Source organism: Geotrypetes seraphini, chromosome 2 (assembly GCF_902459505.1).
Source record: "Geotrypetes seraphini chromosome 2, aGeoSer1.1, whole genome shotgun sequence".
Classification (NCBI taxonomy): Eukaryota; Metazoa; Chordata; class Amphibia; order Gymnophiona; family Dermophiidae; genus Geotrypetes; species Geotrypetes seraphini.
Genome location: NC_047085.1, coordinates 413,897,829 through 413,910,168, shown reverse-complemented (window position 1 = coordinate 413,910,168; position 12,340 = coordinate 413,897,829). Strand labels below are relative to the sequence as shown.

Sequence of the window (12,340 nt, the reverse complement as noted above, 5' to 3'; positions counted from 1 at the left end):
GCTCAGGGGTGTAGTTATGGGTCTAAAAGAAATACAATCAAACCTCGGTTTATGAGTGCACTGGTTTGCAAGTGTTTTGTAGGATGAGCAAAACATTCTCGCAAATCGTGACTCACAAACCGAGCATCGACTCGATTTGCGAGTCCCCCCACCCGCTAACCGGCATCGCCCCCCCCGCCCGCATACGCTGCCCCCCCCCCCCCGCAAACCAGCATCGCCCCCGTTCGCGAATGGCTGCCCCTCCCCCCCGCATGAACTGGCATTCCCCGCCCACCCAAACTGAAAGCTTACCCCCCAATGTGGCACCGGCATGCAGTACAAATCCACAGGAGGTGCCGGTGCCCGAAGATTGTGCCTCTCCTCCGACTGGGCCTTGAGCATCTGTGCATGCTCAAAGCTTTCGAGCTCTCTAAAAAATATGTATATACTGTACATAAAAAAGCCATATATATGTGTAACAATAAATATGAATAAGATAGGATAAACCTGAAGAGTGCCATGATAAAAAACTATGAACAATAGCCACCATAATAAAAACCATAATATAAGCAATGATCTCCGAAAACTCCATAAGTATAATAAAGACATACGGTTTATATACGCAAAATTAAATAAAGAGTAAAGTGTATCACTGCAATTAAACAATATGTAGTACTAGCAGAGAGAAGAGGTCTATTCACCTTTGTCCACTGATGATTATATACAATCTCTTTAAATATGTGAAGCCTTTACTTTATAGTACATCTATATATATTTTATTTTGTACACCACCTATATATGTAGTATCAAACTTCTGCACACCGTTATAGCTACATGATGTTCCTTATTTCTTCATTACTCAATAAACAAATTGAACTAAAAAAACAATAAGTAGTACTGAACCTATCCACCAGGTGTCACTCCAATGCTGGAAATACAAACTGTAACAAAGAACCACTGAAGTAGACAATGACATGGTGGCGGTTACCCGCAGCTAGCCACCGATAACCCGCCAAAACGGTGGGGAATAAACTGTGTTCACCGTGGCTACATGGACAAGGCCATTCACTGCCCCGTGGAGCGGTGAATGGCCTTGTCCCCGCAGTTAAAGGAGGGAACGCATGCGGTCACCTATCGCGCTCCCTCTCTCCTTACTGATCGCTGCCCAGTTCAAACATCTCCCTACTCCCTCCCTGCCCCTTACCTTCATGGCCGGTGATTTCTAAATTGCCTTCCTACGAGCAAACGGAGTGTTGAAGTTGTGTGTGGCTGCCGTAAAGGTCATCTCTGACACAATCAGAAGTTGCATCAGAGACGACCTTTCTGGCAGCAAACATGCAACTTCAATGCTCCTGCTGCTCGTAAGAAGGCAATTTAGAAATCACTGGCCACAAAGGTAAGGGACAGGGAGGTTTGTCAGCATAGTTGTGCGCTGCAAACAGGAAACACTCCTTCTGCCTTTTAAATTGAGGAGTACGTAAGTAGGACTTACTGTTTAGTTTTTTTAGTTGGACTGGGGCCTGTTGTCCGGGGGGGGGGGTGCAGTGTGCATGGTGGAAGCGCCTAAGAGGTGTTCTCGCTGCAGGGGGGGGGTTGAAAGCACCACAAAGGTAAGGGGCAGGGAGGGAGAAAGGGAGGAAAGGTGGGGTGGAGAGGAACAGACTCTGAAGGGAAATGGGGAAGACAGAGTGGGGAGAAGACGCTGGCAGGGAAGAAGACAGAGATGCCAGACTATGGTGGGAGCGGAGGGAACAAGATGGGTGCCAGACCAATTTGGGGGGGGAGGGAGAGGCAAAATAACAGAGCAAATGGAAGACGCAGAGAGAAGAGAGACAGTGGATGGAAGGAATTGAATGAGAAGATGAGAAAAGCAGAAACCAAACAAAGGTAGAAAAAAAAATTCTATTTATTTATTTTCCTTTTCTTTTTGTTTTAGGATAAAGTAGTATATTAGTTGTGTTAATAAAAATTTATAAACAAAGCCCTGCCAACTGAATATCTCTTTCTCGCAGCCAGAAATTTGATTTATAAGGAAGGAATAAGCTAAATATTGCAGCACTGAGGCTTGTTTGGATGCTGCGGGGACGGGGCGGTGAAGGAGATGGCGGGGACAGGGCGGTGAAGGGGTCGGTGGTCCGGGGACAGATTTTTTTCCCCGTGTCATTCTCTACACTGAAGTAAGAAAAAAATGTCAAAAAGATACCATATGGAGCCATCCCACAAAACGTGTTATGAAAAGATAATACCAAAACCGCTAAAACAGATAAGTTTCATAAGGACAGAGAAACACTCATACCTTTTAAAATTAAGATGTCTGCTGGATGCTAAAAGGACTTGAAACGTCTGCAGGACTCTAAAACAATGTCAAAAAAGGAACATTACCCCACTAATATACTTATAAAATTGTGCATATAAAATGTAGAATCGATCCTTACCATAGATAAATCAAATGCACAAAACAGGGTACATGAAAATCCCTCGATAAAAACACTCAGGCGCTCTAAAAAATAAATAAACAAACAAAGTGGCGGGAAACACAGATGCAGGACGTATGGGTAATGATGTCATTAAAAAAACACACACACACAAACTACGCAAGCCAGCAGGGAACAGAAGGCAGAGAAAATCAAATTAGCAATGTAAAAAGAAAAATTAAAACAAAAGGCTGTGAACATAAGAAATGTAAAAATATAATAATGTCACAAGAAATAAAAAGGCAAATAAACAAAGGCCAAAGGTAGTGCTAAAAAAGGGGGGAGGGGATGTCTCAAAAAACCTTTATTCTGTAAAATGTGTTAAAAAGAATGTAGTGCCAGCGTATGAAGTGTCAATTATGAGTATACAACAAACTGACAAAAACCATTACAATGGCAGAAAAATGATGACATCAAATGGAACAAAAAGCACAGAATCAAAGAAAAATTGCCATATCTGTTTCTTCATTCAAACCATGAGGGATAAAGCTGTTGAATTCAAAAATGAATTTTTGTTCTTCTTGAAGTAAAGTACAGTCGATATCACCACCCCTTTTATTTGCTGTGAACATTTTGATTATAAAAAACTTCAAATCACCGATGGTATGGCCCATTTCTTGCCAGTGTTGCACTAGAGGTGCAGAAATAACATCCCTATTTAGACAGCTCCTGTGTTCAATTATTCTAGTACAAATCTTTCTTTTTGTTTTTCCAATATACAGTCATGTAAAAAACTAGGACACCCCATGAAATATTCAGTTCTTTCTTAAGAAATGTTCACATATAGATATCAAATCTTTTATTTATCTCTGGAAAAGAAAGTGATGTAATTACAGGTAAACAACAAAACTTTTTCTCGATTTACTCATGAAATAAAAGATATCCACAAAAATGTGTATTCTGAGGAATAAATTAGGACACCCTACACCCTAATAGCTAGTGTTACCCCCTTTGGCTGAAATAACTGCAGTGAGACGCTTCTTGTAGCTATCTACCAGTCTCTGACATCGGTCTGAGGAAAGTTTGGCCCATTCCTCAATGCAGAATTCTTTGAGCTGTGAGATATTTGAGAGATTTCTTGCATGTACAGCCCGTTTCAAATCACTCCATAGCATCTCAATGGGATTAAAATCAGGGCTTTGACTCGGCCTCTCCAAGACTTTCCATTTTTTAGTTTTCAGCCAGTCCTTGGTGGATTTACTGGTATATTTTGGGTCATTGTCTTCATACAGATGGTCTCACATGTTCCTCAAACACCCTCTGATACACGGTAGAAATCATGGTGGATTCTATGATGGTGAGCTGGCCAGGTCCTGCTGCAGCAAAGCATCCCCAAACCATGGCACTTCCTCCTCCATGCTTCACAGTTGGCATGAGGTTCTTTTCCTGGAATGCTGTATTTGGTGTACGCCAAACATGTCCTCTTTGCTGGTGTTCAAATAATTCAATTTTAGACACATCTGTTCATAGAACACTATTCCAGAAGTCCTGGTGTTTGGCTACGTTCTCTCTGACAAACTTCAGTCTAGCCTTGATGTTTCTCTTAGAAAGCAAAAGTTTTCTCCTTGCACACCTCCCATGCAAGTTAAATTTGTGCAGTCTCTTTCTGATTGTAGAGGCATGCACTTTCACATCAATAGTAGCAAGAGTCTGCTGTAGGTCCCGTGATGACATTTTAGGGTTTTTGGAGACTTCTTTTAGCATCTTGCGGTCTGCTCTCGGGGTCAACTGGCTTGGATGGCCAGACCTGGGCATGTTGGAAGTTGTTTGGAAAGTCCTCCACTTGTACACTATTTTCCAGACTGTGGAATAGCTAATGTCAAATTCTTTTGAGATCTTTTAAAATCCCTTACCAGACTTATAAGCTATTACAATCTTTTTTTGAAGGCCTCACACCGCTCTTTTGATCTCACCATGGTGTTCACTCTCACCACAGCAGTCATGAGCACACCAAATTAAATGTCTAAGGTTTAAGTAGGGCAAACCTTCTTCAAAATTCTGAGTAATAATGCTCTAATCATATGCACCTAATGTGATAGACCTGTGTGTGATTTGAGCCACTTTAAGTGGGAGGATATGTGGGGGTGTCTTAATTTATTCCACAGTTAGAATACACATTTTTGTGGATATCTTTTGTTTCATGAGTAAATCAAGGAAAATTTTGGTTGTTTACCTGCATTGACCAAGGGAAGACTGGCACAGCTTACCACACCTGCTGGAGACTGAGCAGACTGGTTATATAGAGGGAAGCACAGCTATTAGTATTACAGCCAAAAGTTTGGTCTCGGTCTCCACCTGCTGGTCATGGTGAGCTATTTCCCATCAGTGAACTGTACCAGTCTGGAGAGATGCTAAAGAAAACTTTTCTTTTGTTGACCAGTGATTTCACAAATGTACTAGTTAGAATGGGATATAGGCCTGAGTACCCCCATCTATTATAGTTCACTACACCAACCACCAGGCTACTCCAGGAAATTGCTTGATGTTATAATAGGACAAGCTAATTAGGGAAAAAAATGAAGCAACTTAATTTTGGAAGAATGTGGACCTAACTATGATGGAAAATGTTAATGAATTTCCATCAGAATGGAAAATTGTATCAAATTTCATATTAGTTGAAATTGTCCCTAAACACACCATAAAAATACAAGTAGATGATGAAAATAAATGGTATGATGCTGAATTGTTAGAAATGAAACGGAAACTTAGACAACTTGAAAGAAAATGGTCAAAATCAAAATTAATTTCAGATAAGAAAATATGGCGAAAGGAGGTAGGAAACTATAAACTAAAAATTAAAGAGAAACGAAAGGCTTATTATTCAAATCAGGTTGGTACCATTAACATCAACACCAAAAAATTGTTTAACTTGATTAATAAGGTGTTTGACGTGACAAAAAATTTGCAACTATCCCAAATTCCATTATCAACTGCAAATGGCAATTTTCTTTAGTTCTAAAATCACAGGTCTATGAACCTCTTGTTCTTCAAGCCTAGTAAGTATAAACAACTACTGGGAAAAGTCACCTGAAGAAGTTACAGTTGACCTAATATGGTCCACTTTTGACGACCCAGATTGGACAGATTTTTCTAAATTATTTTCCAAATATTCTAAATCTTACCCCCTCTTCTATGAAACCATGCTAGCGTTGAATGGCCAGTGCTGCTCATTGAGTTCCTATGAGCGTTGGGAGCAGTGCAGGCCATTCAGCGCGGCTCTCTACGCTAAAAAACGCTAGCGTGATTTCGTAGAAGAGAGGGTTACTGTATGTTGGACTCCTGCGCACCTCCGGAATTTAAAATGAAAGTGCTAGAATGGATTAATGATTCATTAGATAGAGGTATTTTTCCGCAAGCAGAGGATAATATAATTATTATACTATTATTAAAAATAAAAAAGAATCTTTCTCCTTAACATCAAACTATAGACCAATAGCGTCCATCTCCTTCTTTACTAAGATCATGGAGGGGTTGGTGCAAATTCAATTAACAAAATATTTGGAATCTTATTCTTTATTACATGATTCACAATCAGGTTTTAGATCTCCTGTTCCTCTTTTTTCGCTGTTCCAGTTTTACCCCAGGCTTGGTACCTTTTCTTTTCTATTTTATAGCACTGAAAGGCAGCACTGTACATTTAACATGTAATAGACCAGGGGTGCCCAAAAGGTCGATCCCAAAGGCAACGCGAGTCGATCATGGAGCCCATCTAATTGACTCGCATTGCCTTTGCATTCTCTCTGTTCCCCGATGTCACAACAGAAGTGTCGGGCAAGCCAGCCTGTCCCCCTCCCACGCCCGACGTCAGAATTGACGTCGGGGGAAGGCTGATGGCCAGTTGCGGTGTCGGGAAACAGGGCGAACTCGGCGGCAACATCGGCAGTGGTTTGGGAACCTGTTCCCAGACGTCGGCGGTAGCTTGTGAGCCTGTTTCCAGACCACAGTCCGGGTGGTGGCTTGGGGAGAAAAAAAGGGGAGACAGAAAGACAGGGAGGCAGAACAGGGAGACAGAAAGACAGACAGGGAGATAGAAAGACAGGGAGGAAGAACAGGGAGACAGAAAGAATGAAAGGGGGGGCATGGAGACAGAAAGAATGAAAGGGGGGCATGGAGACAGAAAGAAAGAAAGGTGGGCATGGAGACAGAAAGAAAGAAAGGGGGCCTAGAGACATAAAGAAAGATAGCAGAGAGAAAGAAAGTAAGAAAGGGGGGCAGGGAGACAGAAAGAATGAAAGGGGGCATGGAGACAGAAAGAAAGGTGGGCATGGAGACAAAGAAAGAAAGGGGGGCCTGGAGACATAAGAAAGATAGCAGGGAGAAAGAAAGTAAGAAAGGGGGCAGGGAGACAGAAAGGAAGAAAGGGGAGAGGGCAGGGAGAGAGGAAGGAAAAGGTGGAGGGAATGGAGTGTGTCAGGTGGCAGGCAGGGAGAGAGGAAGAAAAAGTTGGACTCATGGAAGGACAGAGATATTGGTTGGGGAATGGAATGAGGTCTGGAGGAGACGAAGCATGCAGGAGGCAGAAAGGAGGGAAGAAATATTGCATGCACAGTCAGAAGAAGAAAGTGCAACCAGAGACTCATGAAATCACCAGACAACAAAGGTAGGAAAAATGATTTTATTTTTAAATTTAGTGATCAAAATATGTCCGTTTTGAGAATTTATATCTGCTGTCTATATTTTGCATTATTTTACTAAACTGCAGTAGTGGATTTTAGCGCAGGAAGCCTATTAGCATCTAGAGTATCGCAGGCCATTCAGCGCAGCTCCCTGCGCTAAAAACTGCTATTGTGGTTTAGTAAAAAGGGAGGGGGTACATTTGTCTATTTTTGTATAGCTGTTACTGAGGTGACATTGCATATTTTAAAGTCATCTGCCTTGACCTCTTTGAAAAATCCCCAAATATAAATGATAATTAACATTTTCTGTGCGTACAGTGTGCTTTGTGTTTTTTAAAATTTTATTGTTGGTAGAAGTCGCAAGATTGTTGGCGGTATATAAGAATAAAGTTATTATTATATTATTATTATTATCATTTTGACTTGGTCATTTTAAAAGTAGCTCGCAAACCAAAAAAGTGTGGGCACCCCTGTAATAGACGGTCCCTCCTCAGAACAGCTTACAATCTAAGCATGCAAAAGTACAATAAAGCAGTGTGCATATGATTCACAGTTGGTCACCAGAACAACTTTATAGGAATGTACAGCTTTGAGTGTATAACAAATCAAATAGCTAAAAGAATAGATCCAAAACCTCCTTATTCCATTTTCTGTAGTAACCAAGAGCCCCTTTTCCAAACCTGTGGAATCAATTCTCCTGCTACAAATGCACCAAAATCTATTGGAATTGAATGGGCTTTAGCACATTTGCCGAAGGAGAATCACTATTGCAGCTATGTAAAAGGGGCCCAAATTTAAGGGCTCCTTTTTCGAAGGTGCATTAGTGTTTTTAGCGCACGCACCGGATTAGTGTGCGCTAACCGAAAAACTACTGCCTGCTCAAGAGGAGGCGGTAGAGGCTAGTGTACGCGGCATTTTAGTGCGCGCTATTCCGCACGTTAAGGTCCTAACGCGCCTTCGTAAAAGGAGTCCTAAGTGTATTTATTTATTTACAATTCTTGATATACCACAACCTATCTATGCAGTTTACAACCAATTAAAACTGGAGGACCATCAAAGAAGTAGAGGACAGGAAGAAAACAGGAGAGTGGAGAAGAAAAAGGGGGGAAGGAGTGACAAGAAGAATAGCAAAAGGGAGAAAGGGGCTGCACTAGGAGGAGAGAGGCAAAAGTATCAGAGAACAGGTGTGTTTTAAGTAGAGTTTTGAATTTGGACAGAGAGGATCCGGACCTAATGTCAGGAGAGAGAGAGAGTGAGTTCCAAAGATAATGATCAATGTAGCCGAAAGCAGTCTCATGGGAGAAAGTGAGAAGAAATGTAGAAAGGGAAGGACGAGTGAGCAGATTGTTCTTCATGAATGGAGAGTGTGGCATGGAGAATAGGAAATGAGAAGGTTGCTTATACAGTACTGTATAAGCAGGGGTGAGAATAGACTTTGAAAACTAAGGGAAGAATTTTAAATTTGATTCTGGCAGAAAGAGGAAGCCAATGCTCCTTATGAAGGGGAGTGACATGATCAAACGTGTGCGATGAAGAAGTTTGAGAGTATACTAGCTCAGTGTTCTTCAACCGCCGGTCCGTGGACCAGTGCTGGTCCACAGAAATTTTCTGCCGGTCCACAGGGCCAGCATGTCCATCGGGCCCAAGACAGCGTTCTTCAGCCGTCGGTCCAAGGTGCGATCAACGTGGCATCTTCAGGCCAGCTCCCTGAGTGCTGCAGTGCACAAAGCCATGGGAAAAGGCTCCTACGCTTGAACCGGAAGCCTTCTCTCTGACTTCACAACATCAGAGGGAAGGCTTCCAGATGAGGCGCGGGACGCATGTGAGGAGCCACTGCCCACAGCTTTGTGCAATGCAGCACTCAGGGAACTGGCCCAAAGACACTGTGTTGATCGCACAGTGGACCGGCCCAAAGATAACAACGGGGGCAGGCCAGAAGGCAAGGCACATGGAGGGAGAGAGACAACAACGGTAGAGGAAATGCTTTTATTTTTTTTTTTATTTAGTGATTGATTTGTCTGTTCAGGAAGAAATGCATTTGTTTCTTTTCCTCTGGGGTTGGTACTGCTTGCAGAGTCTTGCATCTTAGGGTTTGTTTGTAAATATTAGTACTTTTAGTTTTTGGTCCTGCATTTGCATGGGGTTATCTGTTTTCTGGTAGGAATGAATGTTGAAAAGCATACAGTGTGCTTTGTGTAGTTTAATTTTGTGGTTAACCATTATGTATTGTTAATATGATTATATTGTGTGTGTATATATATGAAAAATGAATGGAAAAAATGGTGTTACAATAAGTACTAGAGAATGACACGGGAAAAAAAATCTGTTCCCGTCACTGCCCCGTCCCCGGCTCACCGTCCCCTTCACCGCCCCGTCACCACCATTCCCTTCACCGCCCCGTCACCGCCATCCCCTTCACCGCCCCATCACCGTCACTACCATCCCATTCACCGCCCTGTCACCGTCCCTGCAGCTTCCATATAAGCCTCAGTACTGCGAAACACCATGAAGACAGAAGAGAGTCCTGCCACTACTACTACTGCACTGAGAATCTGTTTCAGTGCCTCTGCCCTGTAGTAAAAACAGAACATAAAATAAATCAATTGACTTGTCCTCCCTTGCAATGACGTGTCCCCCATGTTCACCTATAGCTCGAATCAGGTCAATTGTGCACACTAAAAATGCCCACCTGAGCACATAATCATGCAGATGCTGCAGTACAATGAGCAACAGGAGGATCTGGAACGTGAGCGCAGGCAGGCAGTGATACAAAAACAGCAGACACCCGACCGATTGCAGCGTTCCGCCATCTCCCTCCCGCCACCTCACCTTAGATGTAGAGTATGCTGGCTTTCTTTTTCGCCCAGCCGCACGCGCAGCTGCTCATTTGTTAAATATTCTCCTCTGACGCAACCGGAAACAGGAAGTTGCAGGAGAGGAGAGAAGATTGATCAACTCGAGCAGCCGCGCGTGCATGGCTTTTTGAACGCGTGCAGCTGGGCGAAAAAAAAAGCCGTCATACTCTACATCAGTGTTTTTCAACCTTTTTACACCCATGGACCAGCACAAATAAAAGAATTATTTTGTGGACCGGCAAACTACTAGGACTAAAATTTAAAAACCCCATTTCCGCCCCATCTCTGCGAGCTCGGTCACCTCAGTAACTATAGAAAAATAGACAAATATAGTGCAAAATATAGACAGCAGATATAAATTCTCAAAACTGACACGTTTTGATCACTAAATTGAAAATAAAATCATTTTTCCTACCTTTGCTGTCTGGTGATTGATTTCATGAGTCTCTGGTTGCGTTTCTTTCTGTCTGTGTATCCTTTCTTTCTTTCTGCACTCAGGCCCAAGAATTATCCATTTCTATTCCCTCCCTCTTTCCTTCCTATGTCCTTAGTGCCCCCGGTGCTTACTTCCCATATCCTTAGTGCCCCCAGTGCCTCCTTCCCATGTCTTTAGTGCCCCCAGTGCCTCCTTCCCATGTCTTTAGTGCCCCCAGTGCCTCCTTCACATGTCCTTAGTGCCCCTTCCTGTCTTTAGTGCCCCAGTGCCTCCTTCCCATGTCTTTAGTGCCCCCAGTGCCTCCTTCCCATGTCTTTAGTGCCCCCAGTGCCTCCTTCCCATATCCTTAGTGCCCCTTCCTGTCTTTAGTGCCCCCAGTGCCTCCTTCCCATATCCTTAGTGCCCCTTCCTGTCTTTAGTGCTCCCAGTGCATCCTTCCCATGTCTTTAGTGCCCCAGTGCCTCCTTCCCATATCCTTAGTGCCCCTTCCTGTCTTTAGTGCCCCTAGTGCTTCCTTCCTATGTCCCTCTCACTGCCTTCCACACTTTGTCCCACCCCCACCCCCAAAGCCTGTCTGCCTACCTCTCTCCCTCCCTCCCTAGCCATAGCTAACCTGCTGCCTCCCTGCCGCTTTTTTTTTTTGCGCCTGTCCCTTGCTGCGATCGGGCGGGTGGGGACCGCGCGATCCTTGATTGCCTCACTGCGGAGACAAGTCCATTCACCGTTCCACGGGGCGGTGAATAGCCTTGTCCCCATCCCCGCACAGGCCACTATTTTTTCTTCCCCGTTTCAGCGGGTTACCCGCGGCTACTCGTGGCTAGCCGCGGGTAACAACCACCGTGTCATTCTCTAATAAGTACTATTGTGGGGACGGAGATTGGGTGGAGATAGGCACGACTTAGCCCAGTGTTCTTCAACTGCCAGTCCGCAGACTAGTACAGGTCCACAAAATAATTATTTTATTTCCGCCGGTCCATAGGTTTCAAAAGGTTGAAAAACACTGTACTAGCTGAAGACACTTGATAGAATTAAGAGAAAGACCTGACTACAGAGTTACAGTAATCAAGGTGTGTGATAATGAGAGCAAGGAGAATACAAATGAGATCAAGAGGAAGAAATTATCTGACAGCCCAGATGCAGTGATGTGCAAAATAGGAAGAGTGAACTGCAGAAACATTTATTGTCAAAGATTACCTCTAAGATTTTCAAAGACTCTGAGAAAGAAACATAGTTGCCAGTGAGTGAGGGACATGGAGGGTGGGGGGGGATCATTGATGTGGGGACATGTAAAAGCAATGACCTCACTAGAAGCATTAAAGATAAGTTGATTGGATTTAAGCCAGGCTGAAATGCTAGTAAGACAGGAATTGAGAGTGGCTATCAACGTTGAAGGATCGGCAACAGGGCAAAAAACCTGAATATTCGTCAGCATAACAAAAGGGCATATAACCATGATCTTGAGCAGTGGTCTGAAACTCATACCCTTTGCAGGGCCACATTTTGGATTTGTAGGTACTTGGAGGGCCTCTGAAAAAATAGTTCATGTGTTATTAAAGAATTGACAATTTTGCATGAGGTAAAACTCTTTATAATTTATAAATCTTTCCTTTTGGCTAAGTCTTAATAATAATATTGTCATTTATAGCTAAAGAGACATATGATCAAGAAACTGTTTTATTTTACTTTTGTGATTATGATAGACATACTGAGGGCCTCAAAATAGTACCTAGCGGGCCGCATGTGGCCCCCGGGCCGCGTGTTTGAGACCACTGATCTTGAGTGAGTGAGTAAGGGAGATAAAAAAATGGTAAACAAAATGGGAGCCAGAATGGAGCCTTGGAGGACTCCAAACAGAACAGGAAAGCTAATGAAAAAGGATCAGAATGGGCCAGCTGAAAGGTACACTCTGTCAAGTAGCTGCCAAACCATTTGAGCACCATATCATAAAAGCAAGCTGCACGCAGGGGGTGAGAAGGGAAT

The 12,340-nt window shown here is 43.2% G+C and overlaps 1 protein-coding gene across 4 annotated transcripts in view; it reads right to left on the bottom strand.

Annotated features, from left to right (window-relative positions):
• ASNS (asparagine synthetase (glutamine-hydrolyzing)) overlaps positions 1-12,340 on the bottom strand; it is a 213,017-nt gene that overhangs the window by 187,661 nt on the left and 13,016 nt on the right. For 2 of the 4 annotated variants that reach the window (XM_033931032.1, XM_033931035.1), the window contains exon 2: positions 2,276-2,332. The exons of the other annotated variants lie outside the window; for them this stretch is intronic. The gene's annotated coding sequence lies outside the window, so the exon portion shown is untranslated. The remainder of the gene's footprint in view (positions 1-2,275; positions 2,333-12,340) is intronic. 4 annotated transcript variants of the gene reach the window in all.